Raw genomic sequence first — 14,094 nt, 5'->3', positions numbered from 1 at the left:
TCCTCAGGTTCAGATGGAACTGCCTGTGGTTCAGGTTGTGCCCGTTGCCTCTCGTCCTGTCACTGGGCACCACGGAAAAGAGGCTGGCCCCATCCCCTTGACACCTTCCCTTCAGATACTTATACACATCATTGATCAAATTGCCTCTCAGTCTTCTCTTCTCCAGGCTGAACAGGCCCAGCTCCCGCAGCCTTTCTTCACAGGAGACATGCTCCAGTCCCCTCAACATCTTGGAAGCCCTCCGCTGGACTCTCTGCAGGAGTGCCATGTCTCTCTTGTCCTGGGGAGCCCAGAACTGGACACAGGACTCCAGGGGAGGCCTCCCCAGGGCTGAGGAGAGGGGCAGGATCACCTCCCTCCACCTGCTGGCAACACTCCTGCAACCCCAGGATACCATTGGCCTTCTTGGCCACAAGAGCACACTGCTGCCTCATGTTTAACTTGTTGTCCACCAGCACTCCCAGATCATTCTCGGCAGAGCTACTTCCCAGCAGGTCAACCGCCAGCCTGTACTGGTGCATGGGATTATTCCTGCCTAGGTGCAGGACCCTGCACTTGCCTTTGTTGAACTTCAGGAGGTTCCTCTCCGCCCACCTCTCCAGCCTGTCCATGTCCCTCTGAATGGCAGCACAGCCCTCTGGTATATTAGTCACTCCCCCCAGTTTAGTATCATCAGCAAACTTGCTGAGGGTGCACTCTGTCCCTTCATCCAGGTCGTTAATGAATACACTGAACAAGACTGGACCTACTACTGACCCCTGGGGGATTAAGCACACTGGCTCCCATGCTACCATTTCTATAGGGCTCACCTTAGGATACTTTCTGCTTCCCTGTTTTGTATTTGTTTGCCACTTTCTTTGCTATGGCCACACTTTCAGCTTAATGGTGTTCCCTTGCATTTTTTGTAAATCTCATTGCCTGAATTGTGTAATTTCACAGAATCACAGAATCACAGAATCGTTTAGGTTGGATGGGACCTCTGGAGATCATCTAGTCCAACCTCCCTGCTCAAGCAGGGTCACCTAGAGCATAGTGCCCAGGATCACATCCAGACGGCTTTTGAATATCTCCAGCGAAGGAGACTCCACTACCTCTCTGGGCAACCTGTCACCCTCACAGTGAAGAAGTTTTTCCTCAGCTTCAGATGGAAATTCCTGTGGTTCAGTTTCTGCCCGTTGCCTCTTGTCCTGTTGCTGGGCACCACGGAGAAGAGGCTGGCCTCATCCTCTTGACACTCCCCCTTCAGATACTTGTACACGTTGATGAGATCCCCTCTCAGTCTTCTCTTCTCCAGGCTGAACAGGCCCAGCTCCCGCAGTCTTTCTTCCTAGGAGACATGCTCCAGCCCTCTAATCATCTTGGTAGCCCTCCGCTGCACTCTCTCCAGGAGTGCCATGTCTCTCTTGTCCTGGGGAGCCCAGAACTGGACACAGGACTCCAGGGGAGGCCTCCCCAGGGCTGAGCAGAGGGGCAGGATCACCTCCCTCCACCTGCTGGCAACACTCTGCCTCATGCACCCCAGGATACCATTGGCCTTCTTGGCCACAAGGCCACACTGCTGCCTCATGTTTAACTTGTCCACCAGCACTCCCAGGTCCTTCTCTGCAGAGCTACTTTCCAGCAGATCAGCCCCCAGCCTGTCCTAGTGCACGGGGTTCTTCCTGCCTAGGTGCAGGACCCTGCACTTGCCTTTGTGGAACTTCAGGAAGTTCCTCTCCATCCAACTCTCCAGCCTGTCCAGGTCCCTCTGAATGGCAGCACTTCTGGTGTGTCAGCCACTCCTCCCAGTTTAGGATCATCAGCAAACTTGCTGAGGGTGCACTCTGTGCCTTCCTCCAGGTCATTGATGAATATGTTGAACAAGACTGGACCCAGGACTGAGCCCTGGGGGACACCACTAGCCACAGGCCTCCAACTTGACTCTGCCCAATTCACCACAACTCTCTGAGCTCGGCCATCCAGCCACTTCTCCATCCACCTCACCGTCCACTCATCTAGCCCACACTTCCTGAGTTTACCTAGGAGGATGTGATGGGAGACAGACGTTCAAAGCACCTCTCCTGATTGCCATGACCTTTCCAAGAGGATGGAGAGTGGCCTAGCGATAACATCTGCCAGCTCCCTCAGCACTCGTGCGTGCATCCCATCGGGGCCCATGGATTTATGGATGTCAAGTTTGGACAAAAGATCTCTAACCTGATCCTCCTCAACCAAGGGAGAGTCTTCCTTTCTCCAGCCTTCCTCTCTTGTCTCCAAGGTCTGGAATTCCTGAGGACTGGCCTTAGCAGTGAAGACGGAAGCAAAGGCAGCATTCAATAACTCTGCCTTCTCTGTATCCTTTGTCACCAGGGCACCCGCCCCATTCAGCAGCGGGCCCACGTTTTCCCTAGTCTTCCTTTTGCTCTTGATGTATTTGAAGAAGCCCTTCTTGCTGTCCTTGACATCCCTTGCCAGATTTCATTCCAACTGGGCCTTAGCCTTCCTTGTCGCATCCCTGCACACTCTGACAACGTCCCTGTATTCCTCCCAAGTGGCCTGTCCCCTTTTCCACATTCTGTAGACTTCCTTCTTCTGCTGGAGTTTGGCCAGGAGTTCCTTGCTCATCCATGCAGGTCTCCTGCCCGCTTTGCTCGACTTCTTCCTCAGAGGGATGCACTGATCCTGAGCCTGGAGGAAGTGACGCTTGAATATTAACCAGCTTTCTTGGACCCCTCTTCCTTCTAGGGCCCTGTCCCATGAGATTCCCCTAAGTAGGTCCCTCAAGAGGCCAAAGTCAGCTCTCCTGAAGTCCAGCGTTGCAATCCTACTCACTGCCCTGCTCCCTCCTCGGAGGATCCTGAACTCCACCATCTCATGGTCACTGCAGCCAAGGCTGCCCCCAACCTTCACCTCTCCAACAAGACCTTCTTTGTTTGTTAGTACAAGGTCTAGCATTGCACCTCTCCTCGTTGGCGTCTCCACCACCTGGGTCAAGAAATTATCATCAGTCCTCTGCAGGAACCTCTTTGACTGTTTGTGCCTAGCTGTGCTGTCTTGCCAACAGATGTCAGGGTGGCTGAAGTCTCCCATGAGAATCAGGGCCTGTGAACGTGAGGGTTCTTCCAGCTGTCGGTAGAAGGCCTCATCGATGACTTCCTCCTGATCAGGTGGCCTGTAGTAGACCCCCACAACAGTGTCACCCATGTTACCCTGCCCTTTAATCCTTACCCATAGGCTCTCCACTTGCTCTTCATCCACCCCGAGGCAGAGCTCCATACATTCTAGCTGCTCCCTCACATAAAGAGCAACTCCACCACCTCGCCTTCCTGGCCTGTCTTTCCTAAAAAGCACATAGCCATCCATGACCGCATCCCAGTCATGTGAACTATCCCACCATGTCTCTGTCACTGCAACGAGATCATGGCCCTGCGACCGCACACAGATCTCTAACTCTTCCTGCTTATTCCCCATGCTGCGTGCATTGGTACACAGGCATTTCAGAGAGCCGGTCAAGCACGCAGGCTTCCCAGGAGAGGTGCAAGAGGATCCTCCATAGCCACGTTGCATGCTGTCTCCCCTGGTTGTATGCACCCGCTGGAGGCATCCTGACTTGAGCGGTGTTTTACTGACTCCCCTGCCACTATACCACTCCCCTTCCCCCATCTTGCCTAGTTTAAAGCCCTCCGTACCAGGCTGGCCAACCTGTTGGCAAAGACGCGCGTGCCCCGCTTGGTAAGGTGGATCCCACTGCTCCCCATCAGCTGTTGATCTTCAAACAGGGTCCCATGGTCATAGAAACCAAAGCCCTGTTGCCAACACCAGCGGCGCAGCCAGCTGTTAACTTGGAAAACTCGTCTACTCCTCCTCCTGTCCTTTCCCCTCACAGGCAAGATTGAGGAGAAAACAACCTGGGCTCCCAGACCCTTCACCACCATTCCCAGAGCTCTGAAGTCCTGTTTGATGGTTTCCAATTTGCCTTTTGTGTCAGTAGCACCCACATGGAAGATCAGCAGAGGGTAGTAGTCCGACGCGTGGACAAACCTTGGCAGTCTTTCCACGACATCTCTTATTCGAGCCCCTGGCAGGCAGCAAACCTCTCTGGACATTTCATGCTCATGTTCTGTTTTTGCAATAATTAAATAACTTTACCAAGTGAGAGACCGACTGATATAATTTATTGCTAGCTCATGATGTGATGTATAATTTTAGTACAAAGCAAGGAATTCAATCAATTAGAAATGTATGGAAAAACTCTGCAGGATTACTCTGCAGTTTGTTCATACTCCGGAATCTCAGGGCTGCTATGATAAAATCAGAGCTTAATTATGACAAGTACAGGAAGATTTCACCCTTGTTCAGTCCTATTTTTATTAACATGCAAAAGAGCAGATTTGAAACATGCCATTAAAAGGATAACATGCCATTTTAAAACATGCCATTAAAAGGATATGCCATTAAAAAATCCTTTTTTTTCCTGCACAATCCTTGTCCGTTCATATCTTTGTATTTGTTTGAAATTACTTACAATTTACAAAACTCCTGCCTAAGGTCATATTATTGAGGCTGTAGAGGGACTCAAGAAGACACTTACAACAAGCGTATACTAATGCTGCCTATCCTGTTCACACCGGCAGCATATCATGTACATACCTTGCTTTTGTCTATTTGCAGCTCAGTCATAAACCAAGGTAGTCCTCTTGGTGGAAAATATATCAGGCAGAGCAGGTCATCACTTGGTTTCCAGCATCTAAATACAACATGGGTGTGAGCCAATCTGTTTTGCTTGATTCACGGATCACAGGAGGTTCTCCAAAGCTAGCAAAAGCAGTAGAGCTGTAGCTGCAGTGACACTATTCTGGATCTGAAACACAATGCATAGATTCATTGAGAATGATATATTAAATTTTAAACTGAAAAATGTAAAGGCAGTTACATTGGGGCTCTTCTAGTTACTCTATTATCTCTAATAATAGCCTTTAGAGGTCTGGGATCTACTTGTGTTATTTGCCAAAACACAATGACATTTTTCAGCCTTTGAAGGTGAAAGTGATAGTGCACATGCAAAACAGCAGATGGAGGTAGTAAGATGTGAGATAACACATTATCATGGATAAATCTCTGCATTGGTGTTGTTCCAGGGAAAAGCAGTAGCATGGAGAAGTCCTCAGCAGAAAAATCTTGGATTGCTTATACGATATAGGCTTTATGGATTATTATATTTAAGAGTGAAAATGTAGCAATTGAGAGAACAGCCTGCTTGTTGACATAATATTTGCTGTTCTGTTTAGGAGAGGAGCTCAGTGTAGGTATTCAGACATCTAGTTTTATTAAGGGAAGGACAATCTCCTTCAGATAAACCCATGTGGAGATAAAAGAGGCAGGGAATTTCCAAAGCACTCACAAACCATTTTTTCAAGTTACTTAGACATCAGTTTTTGTTCCTGCTGGGGAGAGATAGACCCTACATGACTTTAAATGACTGAGCTCCTAAGTCATCTGCCTGCATTTTTCGATAAGTCACCGCTGCGCCTGCAGTGGGTGCAGACACAATTGCACTAGCCCTAAATCACCCGGGTGAGCTATAATACTAGACTAGCTGTGGCAAAGAGAAACTTGGCATGAACAGGTATCTAAGTGTTTACTAAAGTCTCCAGTAGGTTGCGCAGCCTGCAGCCTGCAATGAACTCTGCAGCACCTCTGCCAACCTGCTACCAGTCCCCAGGCTAGATGGTTTAAAGCTTTCTCAAATACTATAATGCTTCAGTGCAATGAGCAGTGTGGGACCATGGTGCTTTTCCCAATTCAGTCCTGCCTCGTGACAGTGGGCATATCACTTCTCTGCTGTGAGTTTTCGGTTTCTTCTCTTGATTTTCCTATTTAGATTCTAGTGTCTTTTAAATCAGGCTAGCTTAAGAGAAATTGAAAGACAAGCTGCTTCTCGCTAGGGTTGTTAGCAAAACTGAGCTCACTTCTTCCCCCATTACCCAGCCGCTGTAAATCAATACAGTTCTGGTGAATTCAATGGTGCTTTATGCTGCTTACTCTAGTTACAAACTTGATCCAGTGCCTCTCTGCTAACCATCACGAATGAGAGCAAAGAATATCAGCTGGACAGCGCTCAATCCTGGAGCTCTGTGGTGGGACAGCTTTCCTTCTAAACAGTCCTTTTTTTTTGCATTTATTTGCCCCATTCTATTCCACTGTATGCTATGCAGAGAATAGCAGTGTAATCGCCTTTTGTTACACTAGACTTGCTGCAGAGCTATCCCCTGCTAGCAGAGGGGTAAGCTAAACAGGTTCCCGAGACGCTTGTTACTTGATCACTGCAGAGGCTTAAGTAACAGTTTTAGACAAGAAAGAAAGAAAAGGCTCCCTCATGCTAAAGAGCTCCGCGTGTTTCGCCACCCACCCGCTCTACTGAAACATGGTCCATCAGCTCGGTATGGCTGATGCAATTTGAAAAGGGGCACCAGTTCACAACGCAGCCTGTATCTGCCAATAACAACTTCTCAGATGTTGAAAAACAAAAAAAAAGTGGCACAACATGCTGTTATGCAGGAATACTTCTAATTCACTCTGAAAACCATCTGATACTTAGCAGGGACTTTAAAGAGCGGATGTCTTGTTAGGTGAATAATTTTGAACATGATACAAATGAAAACCAAGGTGCAAAGTTTTTAAAGGTTAGATTTCTTCTTTTTGGCTTTGTGGACTGTTAATGTGAGAAAAAAAATGAATAAAGTTATGGATAAGCAGTAGCTTTGCCAAGTTGCAATTATACTCATATATGTTCATGTTAAGATCAATGTATTTATTCAATAAAGGGTCCTAATGATATTTCCAGTGCCTATGCAAAAAATCAAACCAAGCCTATCCTCTACAAAACAAAGCATAATATTTCTAGAGTATAAAAAGAGAGCTAGCATAACAAATATTTTTGGGAATAAGTGGATGAAATGAGATAAAAGAGGGAGATAATAGCTGCTGATCATAAGATAGCTTTTTTTTTTTTTTTTTTTTTTTTTAGGACTTCATCTGTATTGTTCTTCCAAACTTAAATAGTGAGGGCCAGAAATGCATGCTGGGAAAAAGCAGTTCCTGTAGTGGGGAATTCACTGATAATTGTTTTCTGGCTCCAAACAACCTAAAAGAAGATCCAAAGTATTACTAATTTATTGGAGAAGGGAAGATACTTTAAGGGCACTGTATAGAATTCAGGATGAATGAATTCATTTCCTTGTTTTGCCACAGACTTCACAGAGGATTTGGGGGAAGTCACTTAGGGCTACAGCAACTCATCAGAGGTTTGATTCAAAGACAGGGAGGAGTGGCTGAAACTGAGGATCAGCTGAGCAAGTAATGAGGCATGAAGAAGAACTGAGCAGGTGGGAATTAAGTGAATCATCTCAGAAGTTCCTCATATTTACAGCTTTCTCTACTCCATAACGTGTTGTGGGTTTTATTTCATTTCTCTGTCTGTTGGTTTATAGCTTTTCATTTTCATCCTTAGGAAGAAGGTTCAAGGAAGAAATAATAGGATTACCTCCGATGTGAAAAGACAGTAAAATCCACAGAGTTGACAGGTAGTGCCTTTCTCACTCCACCAAAGGGATTTCTGACATTAGGAAGTAAGGCTGTGCTAGATAGAAAAAAAATAGTGCTTAAATAACCCCATTTGGAAATAAAACTCTCAGAAAGAGCTTTACAAAGATATTTTTCCTTGTAGGCTTTTTTGCAGATACTTTAGCCAAGTGGCAGCTAAGATGAGAATTTTAATGTAACATCTAGGTCAATAGTTAGGAGCTCTCTCAAATCAATGAATTTTTATTGTCATGCTGAGACACACATTTTTAGTATCACAAAATACTAAAATAGTACTTTAAAACTTTTAATTTTCTATTTGAACTCTGAAGGACTTTGTCATAAGGTATACACTTTTTGCCTAGCTCCACTTCTCAAATAAGAAAATTCATTATGAAAAGTCATTCAGCAAAGTGTGGATATGATTAGTCTCTGAAAATGCCAAACCCAATTAGTACAGATAGTATCACAGTAGCTTTGAATACCAGAAACCCTCTTACTGTCAGCTAAGTCTAAACTGACAGCTAACAAACAGAAATATTTGAAGTATGAAATTGTGTCATACAAACTGTAATTATATTTGACCTATTCTGTGACTTTTGTTTTGGTGTGTGGGTTGAGGAGAAAAAAATCCATAGTCTTACTTCCTTGTGTAGGTAACATGCTTCACCTGTCAGGTGCTGTGCAATGTGAGCTGACATGCTACAGAAGTACAGTGGCAGAGGCACTGATCTGCTCTAGAGGAAAGTTGTAAAAAGAAACAGAAAAACAAAGGCAATGAGCAATTACAATATTTTCACTGCTGACTGGTGTGAAAAAACGTGATAAATAGAAGAAGTCACTTCTACTGCTTGCATAAATGACATCTTCAGAAAGACGAGCGCGAGAAAGAGCCCTTGCCATTAGCTGAGAACTGCATAAAATGAAACCTTGACCAGCCATGTACCAAACCCCTTAGTGCATATATGTATAGTACATGTTTTTTAACTAACCAGAGGACATTAGGAGTTAATGGCGTGTGTTTAACCCTGCCAAATGCCCTTCCACTGCCTGATAACTCCACTGGAACCACTGTCATCACTGACGAGAATGAGATTAAACTCAGTGACTGAGGTTTGAGATCCCAGCAGCTGCAACAGGATCTCCATGGGGCTGGGTTTGAATATTGATTTGGAGCTTTTCACCTCTCCCCAGTAGGAAAGAAGAGGAGATGAGGCTTGAAATCTGTTAAATTCAGAAGGATTTTGACCACAGCAATATGGGAGGACATTCTTTTCATATTTGATTCAATTACATTGACCCCTCAGTGTTCCCCTCTTTGAATTTTTTTCATGCCTCAAGTTTCAATATGTCCTAAAACAGAGAATAAGACTTTATGCCTAGTACACACTAGTAAACTAAAGATGACTGGGAGCATTTTCTGACATCAAGGCTGATTTGCAGAATGTAGCCTTTGTCTGTCCTAGTGAACTTACTCTTCCAGAAAACTAACTTTGTACCAAAGGTAACTGGCACAGACCTTGACAGGGAACATATCCTACAGGCCTACTCACATGCCTCTCTAGCACCACATATGTGATGTCCCCTCTCAACACGTCTTTCCTGCATTCATTCAGCAAGGACCCATGTTCCTTGTGCCCTCAGATTGATATTTACTGTTGTGCAGTTGGTGCTACAACAAGCTGCATGCTCCTGTTGCCTGTGCACCTGTTCCTAGATTGAACACTAGGATACTTGAGTTCCTAGATTATTTGCTGCCTTTGCTACTAAAATGCATGCCAGCTGATCTTTGACATCTTCTCAGGCTACAGCCAGGACTGGGATCTTCTTCGAATTGGAGTCAGCAGAGCTGCCGTTTGCTAGATGCTATTGCGTGGGACAGGCAGTGAGCTCTGAGAACTGGCCACGTGGAGAAAAGGTGTCTGCTGCATCTTGGACGTCTTGCTCAGACCAATAACAGAAGGCAAAACAGAAACCTCAGTCCTCCTCCTTCATGCACTAACTTCCAAGAGAAGGTTTAGGGTCTGGGAGGCAAGTAACCATGGGTGGGATCATGGTGTATTAGATACGCAGGGTGATTTGTAGAGCCCCCAGGATCTGCAGCTGGGCATGGAGATGGCACTGACTCTGTGCTACTCCTCTGCAAAATGGCTGATATGGTAAAGGCAACCGTGCTGACCTGCAGTGAGGCAGTAGTTCCTGTGAAAGATCTGTATAGCACCTTTTTAGCTTTTTAAAAAAATCTCATGAGAGTGGTGGACATTCCTCTGCATCATCTCTCATCCAGCTGCCATTCTTATCTTAAGTGGCTTATCACAAGTGGCAAGGGAATATCTCAATGAAGCTGAATTCCCCCAATTCTAGGAAAGTTCCTGGCAGATGAATCCCAGGTAGAGCCTCTTCCCAGTTTCAAGTAGATCTCCAATGTCTCTTTTCCTTGCTATTTCACTGCAGAGCTCTCCTGCCCAGTTCTTAGTCCCCAGCAGGTGATGGAAAGTCTGTTTGTATCCTCTTGGATGGGATTTTTTTATAGTGTGGTGCTATTTTTGGCTTGTAAGTGCTAGAAGCATGAAGGCAAAGAAGCGTACTTTCACAATTTAATGTGTAAAAGTACAAAGTCCACTGAGACCGTGAATGAAGCCTTGTCTAGATCACCAGTTGGGATTGTTTCCCAGTCAGTGCTAAACCCACATGACAGCCTGGGTGTTATTTGGAATGGTGTGGACAAGCATGGCCCAAAAGCAATTTAGCAGTGTAGCTGATCACGTTCCAGCGACTGCGGACATGATTTTGTACTGCTCAACTGAGTAATGCTGACAGCCTTTGGGAACTGTCATCTGCCCATTGGCTTTACAGCAAAAGACAGTATATGTAAAAAATCATTTTTCAGGAGTTGGATGGAAGCCTCATCAGAGGTCTATGCTGCTTCCGGTGTCACTTAGAACGTAATACCTTCAGTACTCTTATTTTAAAGTTTAAAACACTTTAAAGAGGCACACCTGAAGCCAGCTATTTGGGTAACAGTAAGAGTAATTTCACCTAAATTTAGACATAAATTTAGAACCAACATCTACACCTGAAATAATTACCTGAATTATCCCTTTAGAAGGGAAGAAATGAGTGCGTTCAAGATCTGATAGAGACGTATGAAGGAAGTCAGGTGAATAGACAGTTCAAAGCACATATCTTCCTCTCACAACCATATTGGATGATTAAGAGTTAGATGAGATGAATGCCATTTGTAATTGCTATTAATAGAAAATGAACTGAGCTGCTCCAGAGTCATATGCACAAGTACATAGTGTACCCAATTATCCAGTTTAGCTCAGACCCTAGAGTGATGTCCTTTGAATAGCAGGTTTAGATTTGCTAAATCTTTAGGTGAAATGCTCTTCAGCTCCCAGTATATATCTGAATGCTCTAAGAAAACTCTGTATGTATGCCTGGAAAAATCTGATACTTCAGGCCCAGCCAGCCAAGAGGCTTAGCTAGGTTCAAGTGATTCAAAGTGAGGATGATCTTGAGTTTCTGCAGGGCATTTCCACAGGTGCACAAGGCAGCTATAGAGCCTTAGAGCTTAGGCCAACCGGTGTCATCACTTGGACTAATGATTGTACAGAGAAGGAGAGTCTGTGCTCAGCACCCTGTGGTACTGGAAATAGCTAACTTTGCTGATAACAGAAAGGCTTCTGAAAATAATAGTATATTGGTCAGGAGAAGATACAACTCCATCCATGAGCCCATCTTACTCAAAAAGAATTGAATACTGATCAATCACAGCCCTTTGGAAAACTTGCTCATCCATTTCTAGTCAAAAACGTATGCATTATGCTGTATTTGCAACACATTTTCTAGATACATTATTGCAGCTTCAGGGGTGAATTGAGATACTTATTGAATCTCTATATTGACAAGAATGTGTCACTAATGTTTTCATTCACAAAAGCTTCACAAGTGAGGAGCTCATTTAAAGACGAACAGTGATGTATTTACTTCAGTCATTATGCAAAGGAAAGAGGGAACGATATTCTTCTGAATCCACAAACTCCAGGACATTTTCCCCTGTTAGTGCATAGTTAACAGGAATGTTGATGCATACATGCTCTCAGTAGCTCCTACAACAAACAGGGCTGACAATAAACTTCAGGCTTACTCATAGGGCCAGTTATTCTGTGGATTAACTCTCACTTACTGGAACCGGGATTTGCTTTTTTGGGTTTCAGTTTCAGTTAAAAATAATCCGCACAGACAGTACTAGTTCATTTTCTAAGGACTGATTAAAACAACAAAAGCAACAGGTTTTATTCTAAGAAATTTCCAATGGAATTCAGATACACTATTTCTGTAAATAACTTTTTGAGGAAAATTTAAAGTTAATAAATGATCAAAAAAGGAATATTGGAAATGATCAAATATAAAAGTTGGGAAAATAAATACTGTTAACAAAGCTACAAGTTTTCTGACAAACTTCTGCCTGGGATGTTTTCTATGAAGAACAAAGTACAGCCAGTGTAACACTGTCACTCACTCTAAACTGCCTCAGACTCTGATCTGGCAGGCCATCCTAAGTCTAATTCATACTCCTTACCAGAAGTTTCAGTGAAATTATTCAAGATTGCTGTTCCTGTAATCTGATTCTCTTTTTTTTTTTTGTACCTTATTGGGTAAAACATATGTGGTATTTTGCTTTCCTCACCTGACCGTATGTTCCCTCTCAGCCTGTGTTCACTCATTGCTTATGCCTCCCAATCTATTTTGAAGACAACTGCCATCAATGCAGTCTCAGATGATCGAATATCCTCTATCAGTTATCATGTAGTGAATTTGTTGTCTGCTCAGGGTAGTAAAAGAATAATGAAGGAATTAGAAACTCACTATCTCATGGACTGTTATCAGCAGATAACTGAAGAATAATAGAGCAGAAGAATTCCTATTTTTTCATGCAATCCGTCACAGCAGACTTGGCCTTTTCTGTGTAATCCTATAGGCTTTCTTTCCTTTCCTTTGGCATTCAGCCTCCTTGAGCAAAGTTACACTTATAAACAATCTTGCTGCATGGTACAGGAAACGTGCACCATTGGGATTGAATTCAAGCTGTCATTGCTCCCCTTAATTTCTCCAGATATTTGCAGCAGACTTGACTTCTCTGCAGGGGATTCTCACCTGCAGTTATGGGATTGGAGTTCAGTGGAGTCACATGTGTATTGCTAAAACTGGGCTATTGTTGTACTTTCCCCTAGTCTGAACAGATGCTGTTTGTTGTTGCAACAGCAGCATAACCATGAGGCACAGTGCTGTGTAGCGAAATGAAGTTGTAATTCCAACCTCCCAGACCAAAGCAGCTGGGATAAACTGTAAGTGGCACAAGCCAAGACACCCTATTATACTGCCTTAAGATGGAGCTTGGTGGAGCCTGCTGTTTAGCTGAAGACTTTCTGACGTTTGGTATTCACATATGGGTGATGCGTGCCAGCCTTATCTTCCGAAAGAAGGATGCGGCAAGTGTTTGTGTTTTCAGTTTTGCTGTGCTAACTTGATGCCAGATTTTTATGTAGCAATTAGCTAACTCTCCAGTGTCTTTCTGGTAAAAACATAACAAGAAAGACTCACAAGAGGAAATGGAACAAGTTAATCGGGGAGGAAATATAGGCATCTCGCACAGTTCATAGCTCTTGGCAGGATTTCAGTAATGCGAAGGCATGGAAATCAGTCTTGCTAAGGTCACTACAGGATTTCTTTCCTGTTCTTAAACACTCTTCCACCCTGAATGTGCTTCATGGCAACGTGATATTTAGTTCTATTGACCAGTCTTTCTTCAGGTGAGTCCCCAGAGCTGTGGAGGCCTTTTTAGTTGCTCCCTGAGTTCATAGTATCAGAACTACTCTTTTTGCCTAGTAAGTACTTCTAATAGTCTTGAATAGACCAATAGACTTTGGTATCCTTTTCCTTACTTTTACTTAGTCAATTTATCTCAATGTTCCATGTGCTACTTTCAGTCTTTCTGCACAAATATAGAACATCTACTATGGACTACTACCCTCTGCTGATCTTCCATGTGGGTGCTAACGACACGAAAGGCAAACTGGAAACCATTAAACAGGACTTCAGCGCTCTGGGAATGGTGGTGAAGGGTCTGGGAGCCCAGGTTGTTTTCTCCTCAATCTTGCCTGTGAGGGGAAAGGACAGGAGGAGGAGTAGACGAGTTTTCCAAGTTAACAGCTGGCTGCGCCGCTGGTGTTGGCAACAGGGCTTTGGTTTCTATGACCATGGGACCCTGTTTGAAGATCAACAGCTGATGGGGAGCAGTGGGATCCACCTTACCAAGCGGGGCACACGCGTCTTTGCCAACAGATTGGCCAGCCTGGTACGGAGGGCTTTAAACTAGGCAAGATGGGGGAAGGGGAGTGGTATAGTGGCAGGGGAGTCAGTAAAACACCGCTCAAGTCAGGATGCCTCCAGCGGGTGCATACAGCCAGGGGAGACAGCATGCAACGTGGCTATGGAGGATCCTCTTGCACCTCTTCTGGGAAGCCT

The 14,094-nt window shown here is 44.5% G+C and overlaps 1 long non-coding RNA gene across 1 annotated transcript in view; it reads right to left on the bottom strand.

The window, feature by feature from the left end:
- Window positions 1-4,867, bottom strand: part of LOC138065652 (uncharacterized) — a 49,177-nt gene extending 44,310 nt beyond the window's left edge. The window contains exon 1 of the long non-coding RNA XR_011138759.1: window positions 4,630-4,867. This is a non-coding gene — a long non-coding RNA (uncharacterized lncRNA). The remainder of the gene's footprint in view (window positions 1-4,629) is intronic.
- Between the last annotated feature and the right edge of the window lie 9,227 nt (window positions 4,868-14,094).

Source organism: Struthio camelus, chromosome 1 (genome assembly GCF_040807025.1).
Source record: "Struthio camelus isolate bStrCam1 chromosome 1, bStrCam1.hap1, whole genome shotgun sequence".
Lineage (NCBI taxonomy): Eukaryota > Metazoa > Chordata > Aves > Struthioniformes > Struthionidae > Struthio > Struthio camelus.
The sequence above is the reverse complement of the archived record's forward strand: the minus strand, read 5'-3'. Positions and strand labels throughout refer to the sequence as shown.